Source organism: Coregonus clupeaformis, unplaced genomic scaffold, assembly GCF_020615455.1.
Source record: "Coregonus clupeaformis isolate EN_2021a unplaced genomic scaffold, ASM2061545v1 scaf0035, whole genome shotgun sequence".
In the NCBI taxonomy this organism is placed as follows: domain Eukaryota; kingdom Metazoa; phylum Chordata; class Actinopteri; order Salmoniformes; family Salmonidae; genus Coregonus; species Coregonus clupeaformis.
Window position 1 is genome coordinate 673,718 of NW_025533490.1, and position 14,224 is coordinate 687,941.

The following is a 14,224-nucleotide window of genomic DNA, read 5'->3' on the forward strand; positions in this document are numbered from 1 at the left end:
GTTGCTTCCTAAGTGGACCGTTTGATTTCACAGAAGTGTGATTGACTTGGAGTTACATTGTGTTGTTTAAGTGTTCCCTTTATTTTTTTGGGCAGTGTATATAGGTTATAGGTTGAGAGCTTTTGTGAAAGAGCACAGTTAGAAAGATATGGCATATAGAAGCAAACCGGATGGACATCATGAAAATGATCGGAGAGGTTGAGGGTAGAGGAAGTTCAGGAGTAAAAACAAACAAAATATAATTATTGTAAAATTGACTGTGTCCATAAAATGTATATAGTATGTATAAGCTGGAAGTAGAGGTCTAAGCGTTGTTGTTCAGTAGTTTACTCCAATTAGGGAAGGGGTGGTGGGGTTGTAAAGTAATAAAGGATATGTATATATGTATGTATATGTATTTATATGTAAATTAGGTATGTGTATATGTATGTATGTACAGTATATATATTTGCGAGAAGAAAAAAAACATATGGGGGATTAGAAGTGATGCAGACAATTACATTGATGGAAGTTACAATCTATCTGCAATATTAAAGCTGATCTACCCCCCCCCCCCCCAAAATAAAAAAATAAAAATAAATAAATATATACACATACAGGATACCTGTATACGTAACAATCTGGAACAGAATTGCAAATCACAGTTTCAACTGTGTCTGTCAGCCTAGCATTGTCTCCGTCTATATACCAGCACGGTGCCTTAGGTGTCCCCCCTGCGCTCCTGGCCTAATGGAAAAATACATCTTCACCTTGCATGTCCTTGAGTACACACAGTCACACTGAGTCTACAAAACATTAAGAACACCAACTCTTTCCATGACGTAGACTGACCAGGTGAAAGCTATGATCCCTTATTAATGTCACTTGTTAAATCCACTTCAATCAGTGTAGATGAAGGGGAGGAACAGGTTAAATAAACATTTTTAGGCCTTGAGACAATTGAGACATGGATTGTGTATGTGAGCCATTCATAGGGTGAATGGGCAAGACAAAATATGTAAGTGCCTTTTGAACGGGGTATGGTAATAGGTGCCAGGCACACCGGTTTGTCAAGAAATGCAACAATGCTGGGTTTTTCACGCAACTCAATATTAGGAAGGTGTTCTTAATGTTTTGTACACACAAAGCCACACATACACGAACACACACACACACACAGACCCCTTATCGACAGGCGGGGCGTTGAGGAGCACATTGAGAGAAGCAGGTTAAGTGTCTGAGTCGGGGGAACAAGAGAACACAACAGCACACTCATGTCAGTTCAGAATGTCTCTCTCTCCCCTGTAGAAGACACCGTTCTGCTCTGCTAAGCATTCTGAGGACAGAACAGAACACTGTGGCAACACACAATTAAAACCTCTTTGGAACTGACTGCTGAATAGAGCAGACTTGGAGAGGCGCTGACTGCTCCACTTGCCTGTGTCACTGACTCAACGTCCTCCCAATGTTCCTACAACGTCCCCCCAACTTTTCTACAACGTGCCCCCAATGTTCCTACAGTACAACGTTTCTCTTCCGTTCCTATGAGAAAGCTGAAATGACATTTGATGTGCATTGAAAGTGCATTATTCATTGCTACGGCTACCTACAGCACTGTGACACTCTGCTCACGTTTTTGTTATGTTAATGTTGTCATCTAAGGTGACGTTGACACACAGGCACAGAGGCTCAAGACTAAGGACATTTTATTTTGATGGCATCAGGATTTTTGGAACGTCTTACCTGTACAATACTAAGGTTCCTCAGTTGCCATCTTATTGCCAAAGCGCTGACCTCCAGATACGTATCAGTTTTAGACGTAAACATCGACCCTCATGCCCACATATTTACCTTGGTGGTCCCTGATTCAAAGCCCCCCTCTGACCTTTGAATCACATTCAAACAGATCATTCTTCCCAGGCAGACGCCCATCCAGACAGCTTGTTCCTGCCAGGTCATCTTATTGTGTCATTGGCTGTGGCCCTGCCTTGTCTGTCATCCTATCATGTCATTGGATGTTGCCCTGCCTTGTCTGTCATCCTATCATGTCATTGGCTGTGGCCCTGCCTTGTCTGTCATCATATTGTGTGATTAGCTGTGGCCCTGCCTTGTCTGTCAGAGACCTGACTTACAGTATGGTCCCCGCTCCCTGGTCTGTCAGAGTAGGCGATGGGGGGGACAGCTTCCATCAATCATCCTCAAGCACCACCTGACACTACCCACAGCCATGGACAAGCTGTCTGAATTTATCGAGTCAGATGCCCAGACATGACTTTGATTGGAAACTGCAAGTGTTCACTTAGGGAAGGGGAGGTGTGTGTGTGTGTCTGTGTGTGTGTGTGTGTGTGTGTGTGTGTGTGTGTGTGTGTGTGTGTGTGTGTGTGTGTGTGTGCAGAATCCTTCCAACAATTGCTTATTTGGCTAATTGAACTCTGTCATTGCCTGTGTCCTTGCCACTCTGGGTAATTACTATGGTTGTACTGTGGGATATTTATTGGAGTTAAAAGTGTTGTTTGTGTGGTTACAACCTCTACCAAACCTCTGACATTGTCTGTTCCCTTTGTTACTCATGTAGCTACATCCTCCTGCTGCTGTACTGGCAGTTGACAGCCAATTGCAATCAAGCCTCCCCTCTCAAAAAATACCTGAATACTAAACGACTGTGCGCTCTCTCTCCTTTTCTATATCCTTCTCCAGTCTGGTTTTAGACCCGATCATAGTACTGAGACAGCACTTGTGAAGGTGGTAAATGACCTTTTAATGGCGTCAGATCAAGGCTCTGCATCTGTCCTCGTGCTCCTAGACCTTAGTGCTGCTTTCTATGCTATCGATCACCACATTCTTTTGGAGAGATTGGAAACTGTAATTGGTCTACGCGGACAAGTTCTTGCCTGGTTTAGATCTTATCTGTCGGAAAGATATCAATTCGTCTCTGTGGATGGTTTGTTCTCTGACAAATCAATGCTAAGTTTTGGTGATCCTCAAGGTTCCGTTCTAGGACCACTATTGTTTTCACTATATATGCTACCTCTTGGTGATATCATTCGGAAACACAATGTCAACTTTCACTGCTATGCAGATGACAAACAGCTGTACATTTCGATGAAACATGGTGAAGCCCCAAAATTGCCTACCCTGGAAGCCTGTGTTTCAGACATAAGGAAGTGGATGGCGTCAAATGTTTTACTTTTAATCTTGGACAAAACAGAGATGCTAGTTCTAAGTCCCAAGAAACAAAGAGATCTGATGTCGATCTGACATTCAATCTCGATGGATGTACAGTAGTCTCAAATAAAACTGTGAAGGACCTCATCATTACTCTGGACCCTGATCTTTCTTTTGAGGAACATATCAAAAATATTTCAAGAGCAGCCTTTTTCCATCTTCGTAACATTGCAAAAATCTGACACTTTTTGTCCAAAACTTATGCAGTAAAGCTAATCCATGCTTTTAGTCCTGCCGTACATACCTACACGTACACTGCGGTCACAAGATGCAGGCCTCCTTATTGTTCCTAGAATTTCTAAGCAAACAGCTAGAGGCAGGGCTTACTCCTATGGAGTAAAATTTGTATGGAAAGGTCTGCCGATCCATGTGAGAGATGCAGACTCGGTCTCAACCTTTAAGTCTTTACTGAAGACTCATCTCTTAAGTAGGTCCTATGATTGAGTATAGTCTTGCCCAGGGCTGCGAAGGTGAACGGCAAGGCACTGGAGTGACGAACCACCCTTGCCATCTCTGCTTGGCTGGCTCCCCTCTCTCCATTGGGATTCTCTACCTCTGACCCTATTATGAGGACTGAGTCACTGGCTTGCTCGCGCTCTCCCATCCTTTCTGTCCTCGGCCGTTCGGTGGGGGAGATCTTCGTGGGCTATACAGTGAGGGAAAAAAGTATTCGATCCCCTGCTGATTTTGTACGTTTGCCCACTGACAAAGAAATTATCAGTCTATAATTTTAATGGTAGGTTTATTTGAACAGTGAGAGACAGAATAACAACAACAAAAATCCAGAAAAACGCATGTCAAAAATGTTATAAATTGATTTGCATTTTAATGAGGGAAATAAGCATTTGACCCCCTCTCAATCAGAAAGATTTCTGGCTCCCAGGTGTCTTTTATACAGGTAACGAGCTGAAATTAGGAGCACACTCTTAAAGGGAGTGCTCCTAATCTCAGCGTGTTACCTGTATAAAAGACACCTGTCCACAGAAGCAATCAATCAATCAGATTCCAAACTCTCCACCATGGCCAAGACCAAAGAGCTCTCCAAGGATGTCAGGGACAAGATTGTAGACCTACACGAGGCTGGAATGGGCTACAAGACCATCACCAAGCAGCTTTGTGAGAAGGTGGCAACAGTTGGCAAATGGAAGAAACACAAAAGAACAGTCAATCTCCCTCGGCCTGGGGCTCCATGCAAGATCTCACCTCGTGGAGTTGCAATGATCATGAGAACGGTGAGGAATCAGCCCAGAACTACACGGGAGGATCTTGTCAATGATCTCAAGGCAGCTGGGACCATAGTTTGCCAATGAACATCTGAATGATTCAGAGGAGAACTGGGTGAAAGTGTTGTGGTCAGATGAGACCAAAATCGAGCTCTTTGGCATCAACTCAACTCGCCGTATTTGGAGGAGGAATGCTGCCTATGACCCCAAGAACACCATCCCTACCGTCAAACATGGAGGTGGAAACATTATGCTTTGGGGGTGTTTTTCTGCTAAGGGGACAGGACAACTTCACCGCATCAAAGGGACAATGGACGGGGCCATGTACCGTCAAATCTTGGGTGAGAACCTCCTTCCCTCAGCCAGGGCATTGAAAATGGGTCGTGGATGGGTATTCCAGCATGACAATGACCCAAAACACACGGCCAAGGCAACAAAGGAGTGGCTCAAGAAGAAGCACATTAAGGTCCAGGAGTGGCCTAGCCAGTCTCCAGACCTTAATCCCATAGAAAATCTGTGGAGGGAGGTGAAGGTTCGAGTTGCCAAACGTCAGCCTCGAAACCTTAATGACTTGGAGAAGATCTGCAAAGAGGAGTGGGGCAAAATCCCTCCTGATATGTGTGCAAACCTGGTGGCCAACTACAAGAAATGTCTGAAATCTGTGATCGCCAACAAGGGTTTTTCCACCAAGTACTAAGTCATGTTTTAAATACTTATTTCCCTCCTTAAAATGCAAATCAATTTATAACATTTTTGACATGCGTTTTTATCTGGATTTTTTTGTTGTTATTCTGTCTCTCACTGTTCAAATAAACCTACCATTAAAATTATAGACTGATCATGTCTTTGTCAGTGGGCAAACGTACAAAATCAGCAGGGGATTAAATAATTTTTTCCCTCACTGTACTTGGCCCTGTCTGGGGGTAACTTTGGACGGGGCCACAGTGTTGTCGTACCCCCCGTCTCCCCATCTCAGTCTCCAGTATCTATGCCGCAATAGTCTATGTGCTGGGGGGCTAGGGTCAGGCTGTCATATCTGAGCCCTAGGACCATGCCTCAGGACTACTTGGCCTGACGACTCCTTGCTGTCCTGGTTGTGCTGCTGATCCAGTTTCTGCTGTTCTGCCCGCGGCTATGGAAGCCTGACCTGTTCACCGGACGTGCTACCTTGCCGTGCTGCTGATCCAGTTTCTGCTGTTCTGCCTTGTCCCAGACCTGCTGTCTCAACCGCTGAATGTTTGGCAATGAAAAGCCAACTGACATTTACTCCTGAGGTGCTAACCTGTTGCACCCTATATAACCACTGTGATTATTATTTGACCCTGCTGGTCATCTATGAACGTTTGAACATCTTGAAGAACGATCTGGCCTTAATTGCCATGTACTTTTATAATCTCCACCCGGCACAGCCAGAAGAGGACTGGCCACCCCTCAGAGCCTGGTTCCTCTCTAAGTTTCTTCCTAGGTTCCTGCCTTTCTAGGGAGTTTTTCCTAACCACCGTGCTTCTACATCTGCATTGCTTGCTCTCTGGGATTTTTAGGTTTGGTTTCTGTATAAGCACTTTGTGACAACTGCTGGGTGTAAAAAGGGCTTTATAAATACATTTGATTGATTTGCATTTGATTGATCTCTCCGGAGAGAGAACCCAATCCTGTGGCGTTATTGGAGTCGACAGTAATCCAGTAACATTCACTGGTTAACATGTTGAGGTGCAAAATCGTCTTGGCAGACTGCCAAACTCAAGGAAGAGAGGAAGAGTGAGGTGGCGCAAACTAAAATGTTTTTCCCCTGCTGTGTCACACACTGATTTCTCTCTCGCTCTCTCTCACTGTGATCTCTCTCACTCACTATCCCCTCATTCTCTTTCTCTCCCTGTCTCCCCCCCTCTCGCTCTCTCTATCTCATCCCATCCCCGTATCTTCTTATTTCTCTCTGACCTCTTCCCCTCCAGGAGTCTGGTACCGGTGACCCAGCTGTATGTGAGTGTGGATGCCAGCACCAAGGACACTCTGAAAAAGATCGACCGGCCGCTCTTCAAAGACTTCTGGCCGGGGTTCCTGTACAGCCTCAAGGCTCTGGGTGAAAAGGTGAGTACCTCTAGTACCCTTCGTTCTAACACTACTTAGATCAACCAAACTGAGCCAAGCCAAGCTGTACTATACTGTGCTGGCCTGGATACAACACCACAACAGTTGGTGGAACCATGCTGGAAAGGACAATGTGAATGGAAATCAACTGATTCAGTATCTAAATACTAGTAGCCAGTTTGGACAGGCTCAGTGCTCCAACCCCAACCCCTCAAAAGTAATTGACTAAGTTGGTGTCAAGCCAACCACCCTCCCCTTAATTTTCACTGAATGTTCATCCAAACATCAACATCATTGTTATAGAAAAGCCCTGATAAGTACTGGAGCTATTAGCTGAGTGACGGCTATTGTATACTCACATCAGGGATTCAATATTATAGACTTTTTATTATCCATTACGAATTGTAGCATTGAGCCTCTTTCATTATCTGCCTGTTGCATTTCAATTATATGGTAATTGGCTTCACACCACTAGCAGATATCAATGGATGTTCATTTTCCACTTTTCTAACATTGTAATACAACCGATATTCATTGGGGAACAAAGACCAATTTGATGCGTAGGTAAGTTGCCATTTTTTCCCTTGCATGTGAGTCTTGTTGCTACCTGGATAGCTACTAAACAATAGCTGGAACGACCTAGCGAACAGACGCGAACTGGCTGAGTAAATTCAGTGGCTAGCTTTGCACTTGGCTAGCTAACAGTAGCTGCTAGGGGTAAGTTAAACCTACATTTGTGTTTTGTTTTTTACACACTGGTAGCCAGAGTCGTTCAAGGGAATTTGGGACATGGGTGACTAGTTAACGTTAGCTTGGCTCTCTCTGTGTGTTCGTGCCGTGGGTGGATTATTTTTTTTCGTTGGCAGAAAGCAATGGCTAGCTAGTATGCTAACTATTCTAGCTAACTAACTGGCTGAATAAGTTGACGACGGACTCGCTCAAGCTGTCGGGACTAACCCACAACGTTAGACATGGACACGTATGATCTGCTTGGCATGTTAACACACTGGTGGTTTGTTGTGGCCGAGTATTGATGCTAAACCGTGTTGTTGGAGGCTGGCATGCTAGTTGGCTGTGATGTCATAGGACTAGGTGCCCTGGACGGTTTTCACGGAAGAATACTGTACCAAGTTAGCAGGCTGAATAAACTAAGTTAGTCAATTCCTAGAAAACATTGAACCGCTGTAGTTTACAACAATTATAGTTTCTGAGGTGGAAGTTGGGAGAGTTATATTTGGGTGTTTCAGTGAAACATAAGTGAGGGAGGCCCCGTTCTCTCGCTTTCCCAGATGTTTAGTTCATTTCATTCCGATCTCCTTTGCATTATTGTAGCCATTTTCTGTAGCCTGTCAACTATGCCTCTGTCTATCCCTGTTCTCTCCTCTTCGCACAGGCTATACAAACGCCTCACACCGCGTGGCTGCTGCCTCTCTAACCTGGTGGTTCCTGCACGCACGACCCACGTGGAGTTCCAGGTCTCCGGCAGCCTCTGGAACTGCCGTTCTGCGGCCAACAAGGCATAGTTCATCTCAGCCTATGCTACCCTCCAGTCCCTCGACTTCTTGGCGCTGACAGAAACATGGATTACCACTGAAAACACTGCTACTCCTACTGCTCTCTCCTCGTCTGACCATGTGTTCTCACATACCCGAGAGCATCTGGTCAGCGGGGTGGTGGCACAGGAATCCTCATCTCTCCCAAGTGGACATTCTCTCTTTCTCCCCTGACCCATCTGTCTATCTCCTCATTTGAATTCCATGCTGTCAGTCACTAGCCCATTCCAGCTTAACATCCTTGTCATTTATCGCCCTCCAGGTTCCCTTGGAGAGTTCATCAATGAGCTTGACGCCTTGATAAGTTCCTTTCCTGAGGATGGCTCACCCCTCACAGTCCTGGGTGACTTTAACCTCCCTACGTCTACCTTTGACTCATTTCTCTCTGCCTCCTTCTTTCCACTCCTCTCCTCTTTTGACCTCACCCTCTCACCGTCCCCCCCTACTCACAAGGCAGGCAATACGCTTGAACTCATCTTTACTAGATGCTGTTCTTCTACTAATCTCACTGCAACTCCCCTCCATGTCTCCGACCACTACTTTGTATCCTTTTCTCTCTCGCTCTCCTCCAACACTACTCACTCTGCCCCTACTCAGATGGTAATGCGCCGTCGCAACCTTCGCTCTCTCTCTCCCGCTACTCTCTCCTCTTCCATCCTATCATCTCTTCCCTCTGCTCAATCCTTCTCCCTCCAATCTCCTGATTCTGCCTCCTCAACCCTCCTCTCCTCCCTTTCTGCATCCTTTGACTCTCTATGTCCCCTATCCTCCCGGCCGGCTCGGTCCTCCCCTCTTGCTCCGTGGCTTGACGACTCATTGCGAGCTCACAGAACAGGGCTCCGGGCAGCCGAGCGGAAATGGAGGAAAACTAGACTCCCTGCAGACCTGGCATCTTTTCACTCCCTCCTCTCTACATTTTCTTCATCTGTTTCTGCTGCTAAAGCCACTTTCTACCACTCTAAATAAAGGAAGCTCTTTGCCACCTTCTCCTCCCTGCTGAATCCCCCCTCCTCCCTCTCTGTGGATGACTTCGTCAACCATTTTGAAAAGAAGGTTGAAGACATCCGATCCTCGTCTGTTAAGTCAAATGACACTGCTGGTCCTGCTCACACTGCCCTACCCTATGCTTTGACTTCTTTCTCCCCTCTCTCTCCAGATGAAATCTTGCGACTTGTGACGGCCGGCCGCCCAACAACCTGCCCGCTTGACCCTATCCCCTCCTCTCTTCTCCAGACCATCTCCGGTGACCTTCTCCCTTACCTCACCTCGCTGGCAATGTTCCTTCCGTCTTCAAGAGAGCGAGAGTTGCACCCCTTCTCAAAAAACCAACACTCGATCCCTCTGATGTCAACAACTACAGACCAGTATCCCTTCTTTCTTTTCTCTCAAACTCTTGAGCGTGCCGTCTTTAGCCAACTCTCTTGCTATCTCTCTCAGAATTACCTTCTTGATCCAAACCAGTCAGGTTTCAAGACTGGTCATTCAACTGAGACTGCTCTTCTCTGTGTCACAGAGGCTCTCCGCACTGCCAAAGCTAACTCTCTCTCCTCTGCTCTTGTCCTTCTAGACCTGTCTGCTGCCTTTGATACTGTGAACCATCAGATCCTTCTCTCCACCCTCTCTGAGTTGGGCATCTCCGGCGCGGCTCACTCTTGGATTGCGTCCTACCTGACCGGTCGCTCCTACCAAGTGGCGTGGCGAGAATCTGTCTCCGCACCACGTGCTCTCACCACTGGTGTCCCCCAGGGCTCAGTTCTAGGCCCTCTCCTATTCTCGCTATACACCAAGTCACTTGGCTCTGTCATATCCTCACATGGCCTCTCCTATCATTGCTACGCAGACGACACACAACTAATCTTCTCCTTTCCCCCTTCTGATAACCAGGTGGCAAATCCCATCTCTGCATGTCTGGCAGACATATCAGTGTGGATGACGGATCACCACCTCAAGCTGAACCTCGGCAAGGCGGAGCTGCTCTTCCTCCCGGGGAAGGACTGCCCATTCCATGATCTCGCCATCACGGTTGACAACTCCGTTGTGTCCTCCTCCCAGAGTGCGAAGAGCCTTGGCATGACCCTGGACAACACCCTGTTGTTCTCCGCTAACATCAAGGTGGTGACCCGATCCTGTAGGTTCATGCTCTACAACATTCGGAGAGTACGACCCTGCCTTACACAGGAAGCAGCACAGGTCCTAATCCAGGCACTTGTCATCTCCCGTCTGGATTACTGCAACTCGCTGCTGGCTGGGCTCCCTGCCTGTGCCATTAAACCCATACAACTCATCCAGAATGCCGCAGCCCGTCTGGTGTTCAACCTTCCCAAGTTCTCTCACGTCACTCCGCTCCTCCGCACACTCCACTGGCTTCCAGTTGAAGCTCGCATCTGCTACAAGACCATGGTGCTTGCCTATGGAGCTGTGAGGGGAACGGCACCTCCGTACCTTCAGGCTCTGATCAGACCCTACACCCAAACGAGGGCATTGCGTTCATCCACCTCTGGCCTGCTGGCCCCCCTACCTCTGCGGAAGCACAGTTCCGCTCAGCCCAGTCAAAACTGTTCGCTGCTCTGGCACCCCAATGGTGGAACAAGCTCCCTCACGACGCCAGAACAGCGGAGTCACTCACCACCTTCCGGAGTCACTTGAAACCCCACCTCTTTAAGGAATACCTGGGATAGGATAAAGTAATCCTTCTATCCCCCCCTTACCCCACCCCACCCCAAAAAAATAAAAAAATAAAAAATACATATTGTAAAGTGGTTATCCCACTGGCTATAAGGTGAATGCACCAATTTGTAAGTCGCTCTGGATAAGAGCGTCTGCTAAATGACGTAAATGTAAATGTCATGTTGCTGTTTTATACTGTGGCTAGCCTAGTTCCAGATCTGTTTGTGCTGTCTTGCCAATGCATGCCAATTAACATAGGAGTTGGCAAGACAGCACAAACAGATCTGGGAAAATATAAACGCAACAAGCTAGCCAACATTCTCTGATTCTCTTCAAGGCCAGTATTGTCTTCATAAAAAAACAATCTCTATGAAAATATATACAGTGAGGGAAAAAAGTATTTGATCCCCTGCTGATTTTGTACGTTTGCCCACTGACAAAGAAATGATCTGTCTTTAATTTTAATGGTAGGTTTATTTGAACAGTGAGAGACAGAAGAACAACAAAAAAATCCAGAAAAACGCATGTCAAAAATGTTATAAATTGATTTGCATTTTAATGAGGGAAATAAGTATTTGACCCCTCTGCAAAACATGACTTAGTATTTGGTGGCAAAACCCTTGTTGGCAATCACAGAGGTCAGACATTTCTTGTAGATGGCCACCAGGTTTGCACACATCTCAGGAGGGCTTTTGTCCCACTCCTCTTTGCAGATCTTCTCCAAGACATTAAGGTTTTCGAGGCTGACGTTTGGCAACTCGAACCTTCAGCTCCCTCCACAGATTTTCTATGGGATTAAGGTCTGGAGACTGGCTAGGCCACTCCAGGACCTTAATGTGCTTCTTCTTGAGCCACTCCCTTGTTGCCTTGGCCATGTGTTTTGGCTCATTGTCATGCTGGAATACCCATTCATGACCCATTGTCAATGCCCTGGCTGAGGGAAGGAGGTTCTCACCCAAGATTTGACGGTACATGGCCCCGTCCATCGTCCCTTTGATGCAGTGAAGTTGTCCTGTCCCCTTAGCAGAAAAACACCCCCAAACCATAATGTTTCCACCTCCATGTTTGACGGTGGGGATGGTGTTCTTGAGGTCATAGGCAGCATTCCTCCTCCTCCAAACACGGCGAGTTGAGTTGATGCCAAATAACTCGATTTTGGTCTCATCTGACCACAACACTTTCACCCAGTTCTCCTCTGAATCATTCAGATGTTCATTGGCAAACTTCAGATGGCCCTGTATATGTGCTTTCTTGAGCAGGGGGACATTGCGAGCGCTGCAGAATTCCAGTCCTTCACGGCATAGTGTATTACCAATTGTTTTCTTGGTGACTATGGTCCAGCTGCCTTGAGATCATTGACAAGATCCTCCCGTGTAGTTCTGGGCTGATTCCTCACCGTTCTCATGATCATTGCAACTCCACAAGGTGAGATCTTGGATGGAGCCCCAGGCTGAGGGAGATTGACAGGTCTTTTGTGTTTCTTCCATTTGCGAATAATCGCACCAACTGTTGTCACCTTCTCACCAAGCTGCTTGGCGATGGTCTTGTAGCCCATTCCAGCCTTGTCTACGTCTACAATCTTGTCCCTGACATCCTTGGAGAGCTCTTTGGTCTTGGCCATGGTGGAGAGTTTGGAATCTGATTGATTGATTGCTTCACTCCCTTTAAGAGTGTGCTCCTAATCTCAGCTCATTACCTGTATAAAAGACGCCTGGGAGCCAGAAATCTTTCTGATTGAGAGGGGGTCAAATAATAATTTCCCTCATTAAAATGCAAATGAATTCATAACATATTTGACATGCACTTTTCTGGATTTTTTTGTTGTTATTCTGTCTCTCACTGTTCAAATAAACCTACCATTAAAATTATAGACTGATCATTTCTTTGTCAGTGGGTAAATGTACAAAATCAGCAGGGGATCAAATACTTTTTTCCCTCACTGTACATATTTTTAAATGAAATGAAAGTCTGTCCAATATCATGATCGCCATCATTATCCATGGAAAGTGTCCTAATTTGAAGAGGCAAGAGTAGAGAATCCTCATCATCTCCACGATTCAAAATTAAATGGCAGGAGAGTTAAAAAAGAAACTCCAAACAGATAAGAGTGGTTGGCGTGGCGATGATGGGCGCCTTCTGACGCCTTATCTTTTCACTCTCCAGGAGCCCAGTGCAGAGTTTTCCTTTACCAATGAAAGTGGAGAGGGAATACAGTAGCACTCTCCCTGTCCCCTCTATTATAAGTATCACTAGCTTTACATACTGGCTGGCATAACACGAATATGCTACATTGTGATTTCTATCATATATATTCAACAAAAATATAAACGCAACATGCAACAATTTCATTGATTTTACTGAGTTACAGTTCATATAAGGAAATCAGTCAATTAAAATAAATAAATTAGGCCCTAATCTATGGATTTCACATGACTGGGCAGGGGTGCGAGATGTGGAGGTCCTGAGCTGGTGTGGTTACACGTGGTTTGCTGTTGTGAGGCCGGTAGGACGTACTGCCAAATTCTCTAAAACGACATTGGAGGCAGCTTATGGTAGAGAAATTAACATTACATTCTCTAGCAACAGCTCTGGTGGACATGCAGAGTGGCCTTTTATTGTACCCAGTACAAGGTGCACCTGTGTAATGATCATGCTGTTTAATCAGCTTCTTGATATGCCACACCTGTCAGGTGGATGCATTATCTTGGCCAAAGAGAAATGCTCACTAACAGGGATGTAAACACATTTGTGCACAACATTTGAGAGAAATAAGCTTTTTGTGCGTATGGAACATTTCTGTGAATTTTTTATTTCAGCTCATGAAACATGGGACCAACACTTTACATGTTGCGTTTATATTTTTGTTCAGTGTACATGTAAATGCTGAAATTCACACGCACAGACATCGCAATGTCACTTTGCTGGATGGTGGAGAGGTATGGTACAGTGTGATGATAATATATGTTCATACATCAGTATGCTGGTCCTTTATTGTGGCCGAGGTTAGTGGAAATGTCTATTTCCTCCTGATTATAATGGTATACCGTACCAGGAGCACTGTAGTGCAATTTGCTTCCATTCATTATCATATATTTCCCTGTGCTTGAAATTAGAGAAATATGAATACGAAAATAGGAAAGGTCTGTTTATGCCATTGGGGAGTTTTGAGTGACAAATAATGGCAATAGTCTCTGCAGCTTTCTACTCCAGATTTTTTATATCATCAACAAAATGCCAGTGGAATGGGAATCTCAGTGTTTCTTTGTAATTCATTCCAAGCCTGCTTTTAATGGTTTGTTGTTGCCAGACAGCTTCTTGAGGAGACTCAACTCAACTCGGGGACTGATTTAGTGAACAGTAACCCCCAAACTAATCTCTGAAATATGCAAGTCACTGGCAAAGTCTGGAATTGAACCCGTCTTCATTTCATTGTACCCTCTGGAAAATGCAAGGAACTACAGATGTAGGCTATTTTATGAGTCGAGTTTT

General features: G+C 45.6%; 1 pseudogene; it reads left to right on the top strand.

The window, feature by feature from the left end:
• LOC121567141 overlaps nucleotides 1-14,224 on the top strand; it is a 171,522-nt pseudogene that overhangs the window by 64,969 nt on the left and 92,329 nt on the right.